Source organism: Stegostoma tigrinum, chromosome 29, assembly GCF_030684315.1.
Source record: "Stegostoma tigrinum isolate sSteTig4 chromosome 29, sSteTig4.hap1, whole genome shotgun sequence".
Taxonomy (NCBI): domain Eukaryota; kingdom Metazoa; phylum Chordata; class Chondrichthyes; order Orectolobiformes; family Stegostomatidae; genus Stegostoma; species Stegostoma tigrinum.
The window spans coordinates 16,633,722-16,650,733 of record NC_081382.1 but is presented as its reverse complement, the minus strand read 5'-3'; the positions used below and the strand labels follow the sequence as shown (position 1 = coordinate 16,650,733).

At 39.1% G+C, this 17,012-nt stretch overlaps 1 protein-coding gene and 1 long non-coding RNA gene across 5 annotated transcripts in view; one reads left to right on the top strand and one right to left on the bottom strand.

Moving 5' to 3' along the window:
* LOC125465427 (uncharacterized) overlaps positions 1–17,012 on the top strand; it is a 122,334-nt gene that overhangs the window by 84,544 nt on the left and 20,778 nt on the right. The window lies entirely within an intron of this gene.
* The window catches only part of tncb (tenascin Cb), a 315,004-nt gene that overhangs the window by 280,209 nt on the left and 17,783 nt on the right, over positions 1–17,012 (bottom strand). For both annotated transcript variants that reach the window (XM_048558919.2, XM_048558920.2), the window contains exon 2: positions 4,529–4,582. The gene's annotated coding sequence lies outside the window, so the exon portion shown is untranslated. The remainder of the gene's footprint in view (positions 1–4,528; positions 4,583–17,012) is intronic.

Sequence of the window (17,012 nt, the reverse complement as noted above, 5' to 3'; positions counted from 1 at the left end):
TGGGAAATGTGTGACAAGAGGCTAATATCACTTATTAGCTGAACAGAAGATGGTATCCAGTTTTATCATGTACCAAAAAAAGGGACAAGATAGATCTGTGGGGAAAAAGCACACAATGATATTATCACAATTACAGAATGTTAGAACCACTCAACATCCTAGAAATTTAAAAATAGATACTAAATATCACCCTAAACCTAGAACTCCCTCACTAAGCTTTTTATCCTCCTCTCCTTCATTAAGATGGTCATTAACATTTAAATCTTCAACCAAGTGGTTGAACATCCATCCTAATGTTTCTGTCAAAGAGTTGAGCGTGACTTTCCACTCCCAACTTGGGAGTGTGGGAATTGGAAATTTTCTACCATAAACTTGACTATTGTGAATGTGCTGTGGATGCCAAAATGCATGTAACTTGCTTTTGGAGTGGGCAGTGGGTGCGGGCAGAGTGAGTGAGAATGAGTTTCCAATTGGGACCACAGACGTCTAGGTGTACAGGCAGGTTCTGTGAAAGGCTAGCTTCAATGATCTTTAGTACCAGTAAAAAAGAACAAGATAAAAAAACCTCTCAGAATTCGTCACCCTCCCACATTCACCTCATGTTCCATCCATGTCAATCCATGCTACCTCACACCTATCTCACATTATGGCCGCTCATACTCTGCATATCAATCTGTGCCACTCTATCCACACCATGGTCTCTCATATCCTCACCTCCATAATAACAATGCCTGCTTTCCTATGAGCCCTTAGCTCTCATAAGCACCATGCTAACTTATTGCCCACTACCCAACACCTTTGTCATTTATAGCCTTCTGGACCAACTTATGCCAGTGGGCACTCTTTGTTCTTATATCCTCTATGCCAATTTACTCAGCACCCATCATGGGCACTCTTCAGGGCTTGTACTGAGATGACACACAATAAAGTTCTGAGTCTATTGATCAGGGTGTCTTACGTTTCAAAAGTGCTGCAGCAAGTTTAGACCTCCTGAAGTTTATAAAGCACACAAGAGTTTGGACATCCATTAGCAAATATTAGATCTGTTTGAAAGCAGCTACACTTTTAAAAATTCAGTATCATAGATGTGTAAGCCATTACATGTCCTCACCCCACTCCACAGCGAAAACGATAGGTGCCTGTTTTGGGTCAACTGTTCTAGAATTGGAGACCCAGTGACATTTTAGTTGAGCCAGAGAACTTCTCCATTTTGTGAAAATTCAAACCTCAAAACCAACATTTGTCGGAGAATGTTCACGTAGTGTGACAAGAAATTCTTTGCTTTAACAAAGGTGCTACTTGACAAATGCCTGTATTATTTTTGAATTGTATCCTTATCATTCAGGAATGTTATAGACTGTAAACATAACAGGGAGGACCCAGTGTTCACTGTGAGGTTGCAACTTCAGGCAAACTACTGGCAGTGTAATGTTAGGTTCAAATATGTTTTTGTCTTGTGCAGAATATGGATTGACAAGCAAGTTTACTGGTTTAACACACATTATCATAACATGCCACTTCAAGCAGGCAGGTCCTGGTCTGATTTCCAGTTTACATGGATGTAGTCAACCTCAGCTAGAGGGGCAATACCGAGTCTCAGTGTGGATGGGGACGGATGAGGAGAAATGGGTTCAGGTTTACAACTCCTGTGACTTTGTTAGAACGTATGTATGCCTACCTTTGTGTCAGATGGCAGCAAACAGGGTTGGACTTTGATGCTCCATTTAGCTGCTTAGGCAAATATGTACTTTAAATCCAATGTGTGTGGGATTGATCAGATTTCCTTGTTTCTAATTAGAAAATTAATGCAAGACAGTTACTGTCCAAAGTACATACATTAGTGACCAGAACATGGTCAGCCAGGTGAGGGAGGGGCAGGAAGTGGTTCATTTGAATGACAACTCTAACCCTATATGACTCTATGACCCCTATTGATCTGAATGGCCTGTTCATGTGCTCTAAATAGTTAGTAACATATTTTTGGACGCTGCTGCATCTGCCAAACAATATTAAATTGCTGAGAATCACTTTTGCACTTTCATTTCATTGCCCATTATATGAAATCACCATACATGATATGCAGGAACACTGTTTTGTGTTTTTCCACATACATTTTAAAAGGCATTTCTGAAACATCTGTTAATGAATAATTTCATCTGAAGATGTGAGTTTAATCTCTGTCTGCTACTAAATAAGATAACTTGATTGCATTTAACCTGATAAGCTGGCAATGTCTGGCATGGCATTCTGTTACAATATCAACTGAAAATTATTAAATTTACATAATAACTGAATTAAATGCTTGGAAACTGGATTTATTTATAAACATCTTGCATTTTATTTCACTTTCAATGTAGACTCCAATAAAGCAAATGCTTCACAGCCACAACAATCATGTGCTTCATTAGGATTGTGTGTGGCAGAATAGGAAAGTTAGTTTTATGGGACTGTCCGTTTCTATAGTAGCACATGCTTATTTCAGTTGTCAGGAAGCAGACTGTCTGCCATTTTAACAGTTACCTTAATAATAGGAACCATTTACTAGTAAAATAAAAACAGATTCAGGTCAACTGGATCCAGAAGGGTAACTGAAATCAAATGTAAACACTTTTAACAAATGAAATCATGTGTCCTTAGGCCACCTCGTCAATATCTGATAATTACTTTTCATAAAAGCCTCCGGCTGCCAAGTTCTTAAATTCCACTCAAACTAAACCATAAACATGTGTTACAGTGCATTTTTTATCCCGACAATGCCTCTTCTTGAGGGTACACAGGTTTGGCTGTTGGCTGACAGCTGGTCTCGTGTGTAATTGTCACTCTGGGCTCTGAGGTTACATTGTGGGATAGCTAGTATGTAAGTTCTTGTCACATTGATCAAGAATTCCTTACTCCATTGTCTGTTAGAAATGGGTGAAATATTGAAAAGAAATAGATAAGTATCATTAATGCAATGTGTTAGTAACCCATGATAGGACCACAGTGCTTTCTTTTTATATAATAGCCGTAAGTTTCAATGCGCAGCTTGAAAACTGTCCCAATGCTCTTTCCCAATATGTAATTGTTTTCTTCTTGAATTTCCTGCTCCAAGTGTTGTCTTTTTATCTCATCTCCCCTGATTGGACTGAAGTATTTATGTAAGTGCTTTTCATCACACCGAATGCCCTAAAGAATTTTACAGACCATGACTATGCTTATGCTGTGGTAATGTTGCCATGGGATAGCCAACTTCTGCATAGGTCCCCAAAACCCCAAACAAAAAATTACCATATTACCTCTCTTTACAAAAGAATTAGTTGACGGATAAGTATTGGCCAGGACACCTGGAAAATTCCCCTGCTTTTTATATAGTGGGATATTTTATGTCCAGCCATGAGGCCACTCACTCAGTCTCTTACTGGAAAGCCAGCCTAATTTTCAAGTCTTTGAAATAGGCAATAAAAATCGAAAGAACTGTGGATGCAGTAAACCAGGAACAAAACCAGAAGTTGCTGGAAAATCTCAGTAGGTCAGGCAGCATCTGTGAAGAAAAAGTCAGAGTTAACTTTTCAGGTCTGATAATCCTTCCTCAGAACTGGTGCCATCAGTTACCATCAGTTCTGAAGAAGGATCACTGGACCCTAAATGTTAATTCTGATTTTTTCTTCACAGATGCTGCCAGACCTGCTCAGCTTTTCCAGAAACTTCTGGCTTTGTCCTTGAAATAGCCGTTGAACCAACAAGTTTCTCACTGAAGGAGTGTGTTACCGACTAAGCCCCAAGGCACCAATAGCTATTGCTGTAACCTTGTCTTATTAGCAATTGTTCATGTGCAAGCCTTAATAGTGAGTCACGGGAGTGAAAACATCCAGGAGGAATGCTACATATCACACTGATTCTATACTCATTCAAATTTCCCCAGTTACACACTTCCCATTACAAGTCAATGAATAATCAGTTCAGCTGTCCACCATGCCTGTTTCTCTTCCTCCTTGAGTTTGGGTTGCTGTGATGAGTGCTGGCAGTCCTGTTATTTGTTTCTGCTGAGATTTCCTGATTAAGCAGGGCAGTGACCAAACCTGGAATGTTCTGGTGAATGGGAGCATCTGTCTAATTTTGATTCAAGAAATCCACTTATTTACTAAGCAACTGGGATCTTAATATATTTTCCTGAAGGGAGCATCACCTTCAAGACACAGAAAGCCAGACTGATGCAGCAAGTAGGAATTGTGTGGTGGGGGTGGGGGGAGGGGGGGGGTGGGGTGGGGGAGAGGAGGTGGGGGCGGGGGGTGCTGTTGGTGGAAGGACTGGAATTAAGCCACTTGGTTGCATTGTTTTTTTCTTCTTGCTTCCTTTCAGAGACATTATTCAGAATTTGCAGCCATGCATTGCTTTATGACTGGTGCTTGATCTTACATTTATAAGAAGGCAACCTCAGTGACTTGGTATGGTGAAAAATAAATCTATTTCGTGAGATTGTTCCTCACCCATGGTGACTAATCAGACTAATCAGTTATGGGATGAGCAGTATTAGAATTTCAATGCTTACCTGCTGCTTGGGTCCCAAAGCAAAAGACAGTAGCCACGATATTTAGAAGTTTACCTGAAAGCAAACGGCAAAACAAAAAGCTTATTGTTAGATTTCCAGTTCACTGAGCTGACAGCATAGACTGTATCACATCTAAAGCAGTCTGAATTGAACGTAGTTTTTAATTCTGCCCATATGAGCCAGTAAGAGAAGTACTTTGTCATCACCATTTGAAAGAGTTATTTGTCTTTCACTGATCAGACATAATGCATACCATATTGTATTAAAACATCAAGAAATGAACTGAGTCTAACAGTGCAACTGCAGATTAGATCAGTCCAGATTTTAACCGAACTGTCTAAATCAATAAAGTTAGTTTCAAGTTACGTGCAGATTATTTTACTTATAGCATTCTCTGCTTATGGTTATTGAGAAATGCGTGTTTAGATTTCATAGTACAATTGCTGACTGACATAAAAAGTTAATTCATCTACCTTAACTTCAATCTTCATGATTTTGATAAAAGGTCTTGCTCTGATGTATCATGTTATTCAACCACTGTGACAAGCACCAGGGTTTATTTCTTTTTGATCCTTTACCCTCTTGGCAATTACAAGGTGTTGGTGCTGAAGATTTCCTCCTCAAAAAGTATATTTTGAACTTACTCCTGTCCCTTAGCATGTAAAGTGAAACTAACATTGTTGAAAAATTAAACAAAGCAGAAGTCACTTTATTAATTTTAATCAGAACAGTACACCAGCAAATAAGGACAGGCAGAGGTCAGTTGAGGACAACATTTTCTACAATACCTTGGAAGACAGCAACGAAAACAGGGTTCAATATGGCAGTAGTAATAAGGCATTTTTGTAAGCTATGTTACAAAATCAAGGATTACTGAAAGATTGCAAAAGGTCTTTGAAAGGATCTGCATATTCCTGAGATGCAGTCAAGATGGTTTCCACCTACTGAGCAGCAGGATATTCTTCATTGAGAAATGTGGGCTTTGTTGATACCAACTGTTAGCTCACAATTTAACCAGTTTGCAGCAGTCATTGAATATCCCTATGAGAAAAAGTTTATGTTGTTTCCTCTTTTTAAAAGGAAGAAAGTGACACTCTGGAATTTGAGGCCAGTTAGTTTCACAGAATCGCAGAACTCTCAGGATTCAGCAGGAGGCCATTCAGGCTATCATGTCTGCATATCAGTTCTTAGATGATTGATTAAAGATGTGGTGTAGGTTTACTTGGAAAGGGTAATGGTGTTTTGGGAATCCCTTTGAACGTTTGGAAATAAAGGTGCTGTCTCACCAAATTTGTTGCTTTTTGAAAATGTTATAAAGTGGATTCATCATGTTAGATGTTGTGCACTTGCATTGCCAAAATGCCTTCAATAAGGAGCTACCCAAAATGCTATTAAATAGACAAAGAACAGTAGTCCTTCTGTATTTATTCTTCTATTGTATAATTTTAATATTTACACTTTCTAAACTGAAGTTGATGTGAACTCTGAAATTATTTATCATTTGTGAGGTTCTGGCCTTGATGATCAGCAGCATGAATATGACACAACTGAAGCATCATGTCATTGTTTATGTGCCATTCATTTGTGGAACTTTTTTGTTGAACCATATGTACTGGTCTTTGACAAGGTCAGGTACTATGTATATATCCAAATATTATTTGAACTCAACATAAAGATACAGGTACTACTTTTTATTTTATTCTGAAATTATTTTATCTGACTCATGCTCTAACATTTTCATATTAATTTGAGGGCTCTTCAGTACATTACCTCCTTTGATCTCAATGGATCCATCTGATGTTGTATCGTTGTTCAAACTGTTTTCAAGATCTTCAGTCCTTTCATTATTCCTCAATAGTGTATACACTTTGAAAACACCCATTTTCTTAGATACTGCATGGATATCTTGGGGACAATTTGGTTATGATAAATAATTTCAGAGTTAGCATCAACTTCCATTTAGTAAGGTTAAATATTAAATTAACACAATAAAATGAATGCAAATGGATGAACATATTTAACAACATTTTGTGTAGTACTTTGTCAAAAGTGAGTTGAGAATCTAAGTGCAAGACATCTACCAGGCTACCATGATCAATCCACTTCACAACATTTTCAAAAAATGCGACGAATTTGGTGAGACAGCATGTCTATTTCCAAAAGATCTGTGGGATTCCCAAACAAGTATTGTACTTTCCAAGTCATCCAACAGCACATCTCTTATCATTATTCTAAGAACTTTCTGTGAACTAACATGTGGAAAGATGGGCTGAATGGTCTCCTTCTTTACCTTGATATTTCTGTGAAACAAACTGACCGGAACTTTCAAATTGTCACTTTCAAGTAAAGATGCCACATGGGCCTTTTTTCCAATTTCTATGGGTATTCAATGACTGTTGAAAACTAATTAATTTGTGAACCAATACATAGTATGTACAGACCCCATTACAACTTATTACAAAGATAAGCTTCCAGCTCCTCCTCCTCTTCCTCAACTTCTGCCGTCTCCTTTCTATATGTGATGGTGACTGCTATGGTATGACCTGCTCTGAACTTGGCCATCTTATACACTTTCAAGTCATGATCTGATGTCCTGTACACTTTTCCTTTTTCATGAGGTATTGTAGTCAAGGTGCGTTGGACATTTCCCTTTGTCACACACTGTCCTCCACCACCACTCCCCCCCCAAACCCATCCCTGGCCAGAATCTTCAAGCTGTCCAGCACTTTCCCTTCCTTAGACTTACTTTCCAGATTCCATTTCAAATCAAAGCCTGACAAACACCTAATCATTATTATTTTCTGAATTTATTCAGGGGAAATGGGCATCACTAGAATAGAATAGAATCCCAACAGTGTGGAACAGGCCCTTCAGCCCAAGACATCCACACTGACCCTCAAAGCATCCCACCCACACCTATCCCTCTATAACCCACCCAATCAACACATCCCTGAACACTAAGGGGTAACTTAGCATGGCCAATCCACCTAGGCTCCCATCTTTAGACTGTGGGAGGAAACCCACACAGACACATGGAGAATGTGCAAACTCCACACAGACAGTTGCCTGAGGGTAGAAGCGAATCCAGGTTCCTGGTGCCGGTGAGGCAGCAGTGCTAACCATTGGGCCACCCTGCTACCTTGCTACCTATTACCTCGACTAGCATTTTTTACCCATCCCTAGCTGTCTCTTGAGAAGGTGCTGGTGAATTTCTTTTATGACTCTCCACAGGCCATTTGCTGTACATACATCCACAATGCTGTTTGAGAGGGAGTGCCAGGATTTTGACCCAACACCTTCATCCACTACTTTTTCATTTACATCTTTCATTATACCATTTGCAACCTTGGTCATAAAAACTATGAGTAGATCAACTTTATTTGGTATTGAAAATGAAACAAAAAGTCCTTCATAGCTAGTTGTTTAGAGGTTACCTTATTTTGGTGTGAAATACTTCAAATTTTTTTTTTAGAAATGAACTCCACTCTTGAACACCTTCAAGGTTCACATCCATTCAATTTTCTGTATTCAAAAGGATTGACAACAAAAGCCTACAAATAACTGCCTTTTTTCAAATGACAGCAACAAGGCAAGTGCAGCGGTCACTCTATCTGAATGTTCCCATTTAAAAAAAATACTCGGTGCTTTTCATATATGATGTCCAAAATCCATGATTGGATCCATATTTTTTGATGGCCTCCACTAGAGGACAGCACCTGCACCATTTGAAATTTAAAGCAAAAACATAGAAATTCGAAGCAAGGAAACAAAATTTGTTTCAAGAATCCACCGAAAGTTTGATATCAAAGTTCAGACTAAACTGTCAGAGCAATCAGATTCAGTTTTGACTGTAGGAATTGGTGTCAGAAGTATTCGTGAATGAGGACCATGCTGAACACATTTTCGTGATTCGCTGTTGTTTGAAATTAAATCATCCTTTAAAATAATGGATGGAGAAATACTTTCTAACAAACAAAACATTCATCTGCGATAATTTCTAACCCTAAAATAAACTCCAAAATTATATTCTTCCAATGTTTCTCTAACACCACTGCTGCAGACAGCCTTCTTTCTGAGAAACTGAAGGCATGGTGCATATCATCTTCACTGAAACAGCGCTCCATAATCCTCCTTCGGTACTGCACTGCATCCAGATGCATAGCTTGTAAAGCAGAGTGAGGCCAACAGAATGGATTTAAATACTTGACTGGTTGAGGTTACCATGAAAAACTCTCCTTCTCAAACTCTCCCCTCTGTAATGAGAGGACAGCCCTATGGTCTGGTAGGACTACAGCAATTTTGCCTATATTGCACTGCTGACATGTTTGTGCTCAATACTACAAACAAGAACCTGAAATATTGCTGTGGACTTGCACCTTAGATCATTTGTCTGTTACATAGCTGAACCACTTTTGTCTAACGCGGACAATGGGTTAATGTTCATTCTTTGCGGATGTTGTACACATGGGATTAAAATCCAGGTTCATTCACAGAAATGTTTTTGGCTCGTATGAAAACTTATATATGATGTCAGTTGGGATTGGCACATCAGAAGTATTTTATAGTTTTATCTGTACGTTTGTCTAATGTCTTAATTTCTTTAAAGAGATTTTCACTGTAGATATAAGATATGGGCTATAATCCTTAGAACTTTCAAGTTCTGAAATGGATTCAGAAAAGAAAAATGTTGACTTACAATAGCCAATCAGCTGACCACGCAGTTAGCTAGGTTTGGTGAAATGAAATAAACAAAATAGTTTGAACTAGCATTAACAATTTATCATGAGACAATGAAACGAGGCAGACATGAAAGAACCCTCAATCCCCTGTTTGATTTACACCTGTATGATAAGTTTCACATATTGAAGTTTAAAAAAATGACTGTAATGTTGTGGTCTCCTCTACATTGGGGAAACCAAGTAGAGGCTTAGGGACCGCATTGCAGAACACCTACGCTTGGTTCACACTGAACAACTGCACCTCCCAGTCGCGAGCCATTTCAACTCCCCCTCCCATTCCTCAGATGACATGTCCATCCTGGGCCTCTGCAGTGCCACAATGATGTCACCCGAAGTTTGCAGGAACAGCAACTCATATTCCACTTGGGAACCCTGCAGCTCAATGGTATCAATGTGGACTTCACAAGCTTCAAAATCTCCCCTCCCCCACTGCATCCCAAAACCAGCCCAGGATGGATCCTCTATCCATCTTCTATCTGCCTCCCCCTCTCTCCCTATTTATTACAGAACTCCCTGCCCCTCCACCCCATTTCTGAAGAAGGGTCTAGGCCTGAATCGTCAGCCTTCCTGCTCCTCTGATGCTGCTTGGCCTGCTGTGTTCATCCAGCTCTTATACCTTGTTATCTCAGATTCTCCAGCATCTGCATTTTCTACTATTTCTACAATGATCAAATGGGAAACAAACGAGTTAAGAGATTGATATGGACAAAGCAGTTTGTATTGCTGAAATCTACTTTTGTCGGTGCATCTGGAGTGGATCTGTGATTGCAGAACACAAAATGAAGAGAAAATCTGAACACTGAGAACTTAAAGAGATCAGCGATATGGCACTGGTGAGAAAACAAGATATCAGTTAAGCCACTGTAGTCTTAGGTTGAAAACTTTACACTTGAAGGACACTCTTAGATCCATAAATTATATTTTCCTTTCATTGTCAATTATTTCATGAACATTATCCTCCTTTAACCTTGTCCCTATGTGACCATGTACTTGATGTCATATCTTCATTATTTTACGAAGTGTCAGTACATAATAAAATTGTTTTGCTTTCACTCAAGAAAACTTTGTAATTGACTTTGGGCTGGTAGATTTCTAATAGAGAAAGTTATAGCCTTAGGCTGAAAAGAGCATAAAATTTTGTTTTGGCAACTCGAGAGATTGAAAAGACAGTAGCTAATTCATCGCTCCTCACGTGTATGAACTTTGTCCTAGTTCAATAAAAAAAACTTCTCAGTCTGTCTTACTTGAGGTTAGCAAGAAGTAGACAGATCAAAGAAAGTTGTTGGAAGGCCAACAATAAGGGGTTTTCTTTGTTTCCTTTGCGAGTCATCAATGTTTGTAAGGCTTCACTTATTGCCTTTCCTTAAGTACCCTGAAAAGGTGTTAGCAAGCCTTTGAACTGATTTTTGCTGTAGTAGTACCATGTTAGAGAATTACTGGATTTAAAGCCAAAAACACTGACAGAATTTGTTCTCATTCGGACACCACATAACTTGGTGCAGAATTGGGGCCACAATAACACAAGTCTTCTTTGGTGGTAAAATTCATGGGACTGGAAGGTATTGTTAATTGAAACTTGATGAGTTACTGCTGTATATCGACATATGGTCTATATTGCAACTGCAGAGCAATAATAGTAGAGGGATGCTGATTAAACATACTGCTTTGGATAGGTGTTGTGTTTATTGGTGTGTTATTGAAACCACACCCATTCAGGAGAGCAATGAATCTTTCATTGTTCAACAAGATTCCGAGCGCAAAGGTTGGAAAAGATGGGCTCATTTTATTCCTTTGTTGGACTTGACTGAAAATGCCTTTTGAAAAATCTGATTGATTAGCATTAATCAGCATATCCTTTGGCACATTATGAATCTCTGAGATCAATGTATACTGGTAAAATGTCCAAACTTCTCACAGCATTGTAACTACACAATAGTAAGTGATTAGTCCCAATGGTGTAAGCTGAATAATTAGAACTTGACATATTTTTAACCATCCTCACACTGTCAGATTTTTTAATTAAAAGTTTCAGCACACACTTGTTGAGAAATCTTTGCACCTCCTTTATCTGGTGAGGCTGGCCAACAGAACTATCATCTTTTTCTGCAAAGCTTTGCATGAAGCTGAGACTGTTAATAGAAGATGCCCTGTTCTGCCTGTTTGGTGTAAAATCATTGGTTGTGAGATTGAATAAGCTTTAATTAACTTTTATATAAATTATCATTTCACTTATCTTGATACATTAATTGCTGTTGAAAAAAACTTGCTGGAAAAACACTGCATTAATTCTCACAAATATAGAACATAGAACAGAGAACAATACAGCGCAGAGCAGGCCCTTTGGCCCTCGATGTTGTGCCGACCTGTGAACTAATCTAAGCCCATCCCCCTACACTATCCCATTATCATCCATTGGCTTATCCAAGTACTGTTAAAATGCCCCTAATGTGGCTGAGTTAACTACATTGGCAGGCAGGGCATTACCACTCTCAGAGTAAAGAAACTGCCTCTGACATCTGTCTTAAATCTATCACCCCTCAATTTGTAGCTATGCCCCCTTGTACAAGCTGACATCATCATCCTTGGAAAAAGGATCTCACTGTCCACCCTGTCTAATCCTCTGATCATCTTGTATGTCTCTATTAAATCCCCTCTGAGCCTTCTTCTCTTCAATCAGAACAGACCCAAGTCCCTCAGCCTTTCTTCATAAGCCTTCGCTCCAGACCAGGCAACATCCTGGTAAATCTCCTCAGCACCTTTTCCAATGCTTCCACACCCTTCCTGTAATGGGGCGACCAGAACTGCATGCAATATTCCAGGTGAGGCGGCACTAGCATTTTGTACAGTTGCAGCATGACATCACGTCTCTGGAACTCAATCCCTCTACAAATAAAACCTAACACACTGTAAGCCTTCTTAACAGCACTGTCAACCTGGGTAGCAACTTTCAGGGATCTATGTACATGGACACCAAGTTCCTCTACACATCCACACTACCAAGATTCTTTCCATTGACCCAGTATTCTGCCTTCCTATTATTCTTCCCAAAGTGAGTCACCTCACATTTATCTGTATTAAACTCCATTTGCCACCTTTCAGCCCAATTCTGCAGTTTATCCAAGTCTCCCTGCAACCTACAACATTCTTCCACACTGTCCACCACTCCACCGACTTTAGTGTCATCTGCAAACTTACTAACCCATCCACCTATGCCTGCTGCAAGTCATTTATAAAAATGACAAACAGCAGTGGCCCCAAAACAGCTCCTTGAGGCACATCAAGAGTAACCGGACTGCAGGCTGAATATTTTCCATCAACCACCACTCATTGCCTTCTTACAGAAAGCCAGTTTCTAATCCAACCTGCTAAATCTCCTTCAATCCCATGCCTCAGTATTTTCTCCAATAGCCTACCAATATAGTCTTGTTTTTTCATTTGTTCACTGAATATGAACATCACTGGCTAGGCCTTCATTTTTGCCTTATTCAGACCTAAAATTGCCCTTAGGACAGTGGTCTTCTTGAAACATTGCAGTCCATGTGGAAAGGGACAGCTGTAGTGTTGTTTGGGACCAAGACCAAAAGACAGTGAAGGAACAATGGTATAGATCCAAGTATGGCTTGCAGGGAGCTTGCAGGTATTGGTGGTCCAATGCATCTGTTATTCTTTTTAATAGAGGTTGTGAGTTTGGAAGATATTGTCTAAAGATCCTTGGTAATTTGTTGCAGCCCATATCATACACACTGTTGCCGTTTTGGAGAGAGTGAATTTTGAATGAGTAAACGGGGTGCCAGTCAAGTAGGTTCCTTTTACTTGGATGGTGTTTGGGGAAAGTGAAAAAAACACATCTGCATATATTTATGATACACTATTGATCTTCTCATTACATATTGTAATAATTTCAGAGCTCCAAACCATTGAACAATAGGTCCTCAACCTAAAACATAATTTTATGTTTTATTCTCTTTACATGTTGCCCAATCTGCTGAGTATTTCTATATCTTTTGTAGTTCTCTTTACTACAATATAGTGAATTGAGTTTGTAGGGATTGATACAACAATAATAAAGCTTTTCTGGTATCCGCAGTAACTTTATGGTTGTAATATTAGCATTTGTGTCAGCTTCATTGGCTAGATCTTGCAGTCATTGGCTATGTTCAGGTGAGTGCTGCTGATGGTGATTAAAACTTGAGCTGGATAAGTGAGTGAGTGGTGGTATTAATCATTCAGTAAGTTAACTTTTAAATATATTTTGATGCCTTTCTGATACAGCTTCTATTGTTATTCACTTTAGCATCTAACGTTTTTGATAAAATGAGCAATTATCCAAAAGGAAATATCTGAGGAAGTTCATGACATTTGGCCCAAATCAACAACAAGCAGGTGGGTATTAGAAACATCCATAGAGTGATTGAGCTAGCATATCTCTAGCCATCAGAATTTTGAAATTTCTGAGTAAATACTGTGCATGGGAGTACCTCTGAGCTTCCTCTGCATGCTAACTTGCAGCAAACATCTCAAAGTTCACTATTAATTCAATCAATCACAAGATCGGGGCCATTGTGTGTAAACCTCAAAATGTGGTCTGTCTAGCGACATGACAAATTTGTTGGAACCTACACCAGTTTAAGAGTTAAAGGATAATATTTGCAAGCATGTACAATAGTTGAAGTTTTATAACTGAGTTTGTACAGACACTTCGTAATTGTTTATATTATCCTTAGCAAAACTAAATTATAACACAACTTTTAATAATATTAAACTTAACAGAATATGCAGAAGTATGATAAGTCTGTTTACAAGAAGCATGTCACAGCTAAGCTGTCACAGTTTATATCATGATAACAAACAGCTGCAGAATGGTCAAAATGACAAATTCATCTTGCATTTGTGTAAGAGTGATTAGAGGATGTAATCACCCATTTTGTACATGAATACAATCTAATTTAATGGAATTGCGTTGTATGGAACTTATACTAATTGTAACTGTCACTGTTAATGCAACCCACCCGCTACAAAAAATGCTCACACTGTGTTACTTTCACCTGAGAATACAAGCCGCAAAAAATACCAGAATAAATGTTCATGATATAAATATCATTCATTAAAAATGTATGTACATTTAAAGAAAGTAGTTTTCCTTCTGGGATTGTTTTCATTCCAGTGGGGTCATTTTCAAAAGCTTATCTTTTGGCAAGCACCAGCATTATTAAAATGCACTACCTCTAATTGCCCATCGACATGTTTTGCCTTCTTCTGGAAGCCCTCATTAAAAATTGTCACTTCCTTCCTTCTCATCCTCCACCTAATGATGCTCCCTAGTGTTTTTGCAGCTGCTTTAAAAATTCATCCCAGAGGGTAACATTCGTTTCTTTTTTTTGAGGCTCACTGCATGCAAGATAGTGTTTGAGTATGATAAACTGAGTTTTTGTTGAGTTTTGTACATTCAGCTTCTGAAGTGAGCCTTCCATCATCTAACGCTAAGTGTACTTAATTATACGCTTTCAGGGGGGAGACGAGTGATTTGATCATTTTTACACACTTTTAATACTTAATTATTGGCAACATTTTTTTTAAACTAGGTTTTTAAATCAATGCTTCCTGTTCTTTATTCATATCAATGAATTTTCTCAGATGTTCTCACCTGTAAACATCAATGGGAAGTGAGATAGAAACTGAAGCTATGGTCACACATCACATTGTTTGTGAACATCTAGGCTAGTATAATAATGTATTGGTGAGAAAAGAAAAGTCTCACTTTCAAATTTCAGATGTTACAAAGATGATTTCAATTTATTTAATTTTCTACTTCCCTCTTGGAGCCCTTTCAAGGCATTTTTAAAAATTTTATGATTGTGTCCACTTGTAGTTATTTTGCGATAAGTTTAATGCTGCTTACACAGTGTAAGAGATTTCAATGCGATTGCAGAAGTATTGAAGCAAACACGTAGTTGCAGTTGTTTCAAAGGCAAGACTGCATCTTTAAGTTGTGAATGGTGAAGCATTCTTTTTGGGAGATAACCAGCACATTACAGCCAGACGACCAGAACAAAATGACACTGAGTGACATTCACTTGTTCTGGGTCATGCACGTTATGGGCATCTTGATGCACATGCTAAAGCTGTTGCCTCCACCAGCTTTACCTTATATACATATTAATATTGTTCTGAAGATGGATTTACTTCCAATTGTGAGGCTTTAACATATAAGCAGCAAAAACTTATCAAAAAACTGCTTGGCAGAAGGTAATGCAGGATGCCAAGCATGAAGCACTGTGAGCCATGAGGAGCAGCAGGATTGTACTCCCATCTGTAACCTCATGGCCTGGCACATTCCCCACTCTACTGTCAAGCAAGGGAATCAATGAAGAATGCAGATAGGCATGCTAAGGGTAGTATCAGTCACACTTACAGATTAGGTGAAGCTACAAAGAAAAAGATTATTTGCATCCCAAACATCATAAGCAGTAGGCAATAGACAGGACCAAACACTTCCACACCAATAAATCATAGCTAGCTTTGCAGTCTTGACACATGCAGTTGTGAATGGTGGTGGACAATTGAACAACTAACAGGAGGAGAAGACTCCACAAATATTCCCAATCCTAATGATGGGGGAGCCCAGCACATCAGAACTGGGCAGTGTCAAGCTTTGTGAATGTTGTTAGAGCTGTACTCATCCAGGAAAGTGAGAAATTCTCCATCACACTCCTGCAAAAGACAAGGGTGAAGCATGTGCAATGATTTTTCAACCAGAAGTACTGAGTGGATGATCCATTTTAGCCTCCTGCAGGGATCAGCAGCATCATACATATCAGTATTCAGCCAACTCAATTCACTCCACATAGCAAGAAACAGTTGGAGGCACCCGATACAGCAAAAGTAATGGGCCCCGACAATATGGCAGCAATAGTAGCAAAGGTTTGTGCTCCAGAACTTGCCATAGCCCTAGCCAAGTTCTTCCAGTACAGTTACAGCAATGGCATCTTCCGACAATGTGGAAAATTACTCAGGTATGTCCTCTACGCAAGAAACAGGACAGACCCAACTCAGCAAATTATTGACCCATCAGTGTACTCTTGGTTATCAGTAAAATGATGGAAGGTGTCGTCAGTGTTATCAAGCTGCACCTGCTCAGCAATAGCCTGCTCATAGATTCCCAGTGTATTGGTCAATGAAGAAGGTTAACTCAGAGTACGGCAGGGTCTTGATGAGATGGACCAATGGGCCGAGGAGTGGTAGAGGGAGTTTAATTTAGATAAATGAGAGGTGCTGCATTTTGGAAAGGCAAAACAGGGCAGAACTTATATACTTAATGCTAAGATTCTGGGGAGAGTTGCTGAACAAAGACACCTTGGAGTACAGGTTCATAGTTCCTCGAAACTGATGAAGAAGATGTTTAGTATGTTTGCCTTTATTGGCCACTGCATTGAGTATAGGAGCTGTGAGGTCATGTTGTGGCTGTGCAGGACATTGGTTCAGTGACTTTTGGAGTACTGCATGCAATTCTGGTCTCCCTCCTATAGGAATGATGTTGTGAAACTTGAAAGGGTTCCTATCATGTGGGAGGTGCTGATGTTGGACTGGAATGGACACTAATACCTGAAGAAGGGGTGAGGCTCCAAAAGCTTGTGTTTTCAAATAAATCTGTTTGACTACAACCTGGTGTCATGTGATTTCTGACCTGGAAAGGGTTCAGGGTAGACTTATGAGGGTGTTGCCAGGGTTGAAGAGTTTTGTGCTAT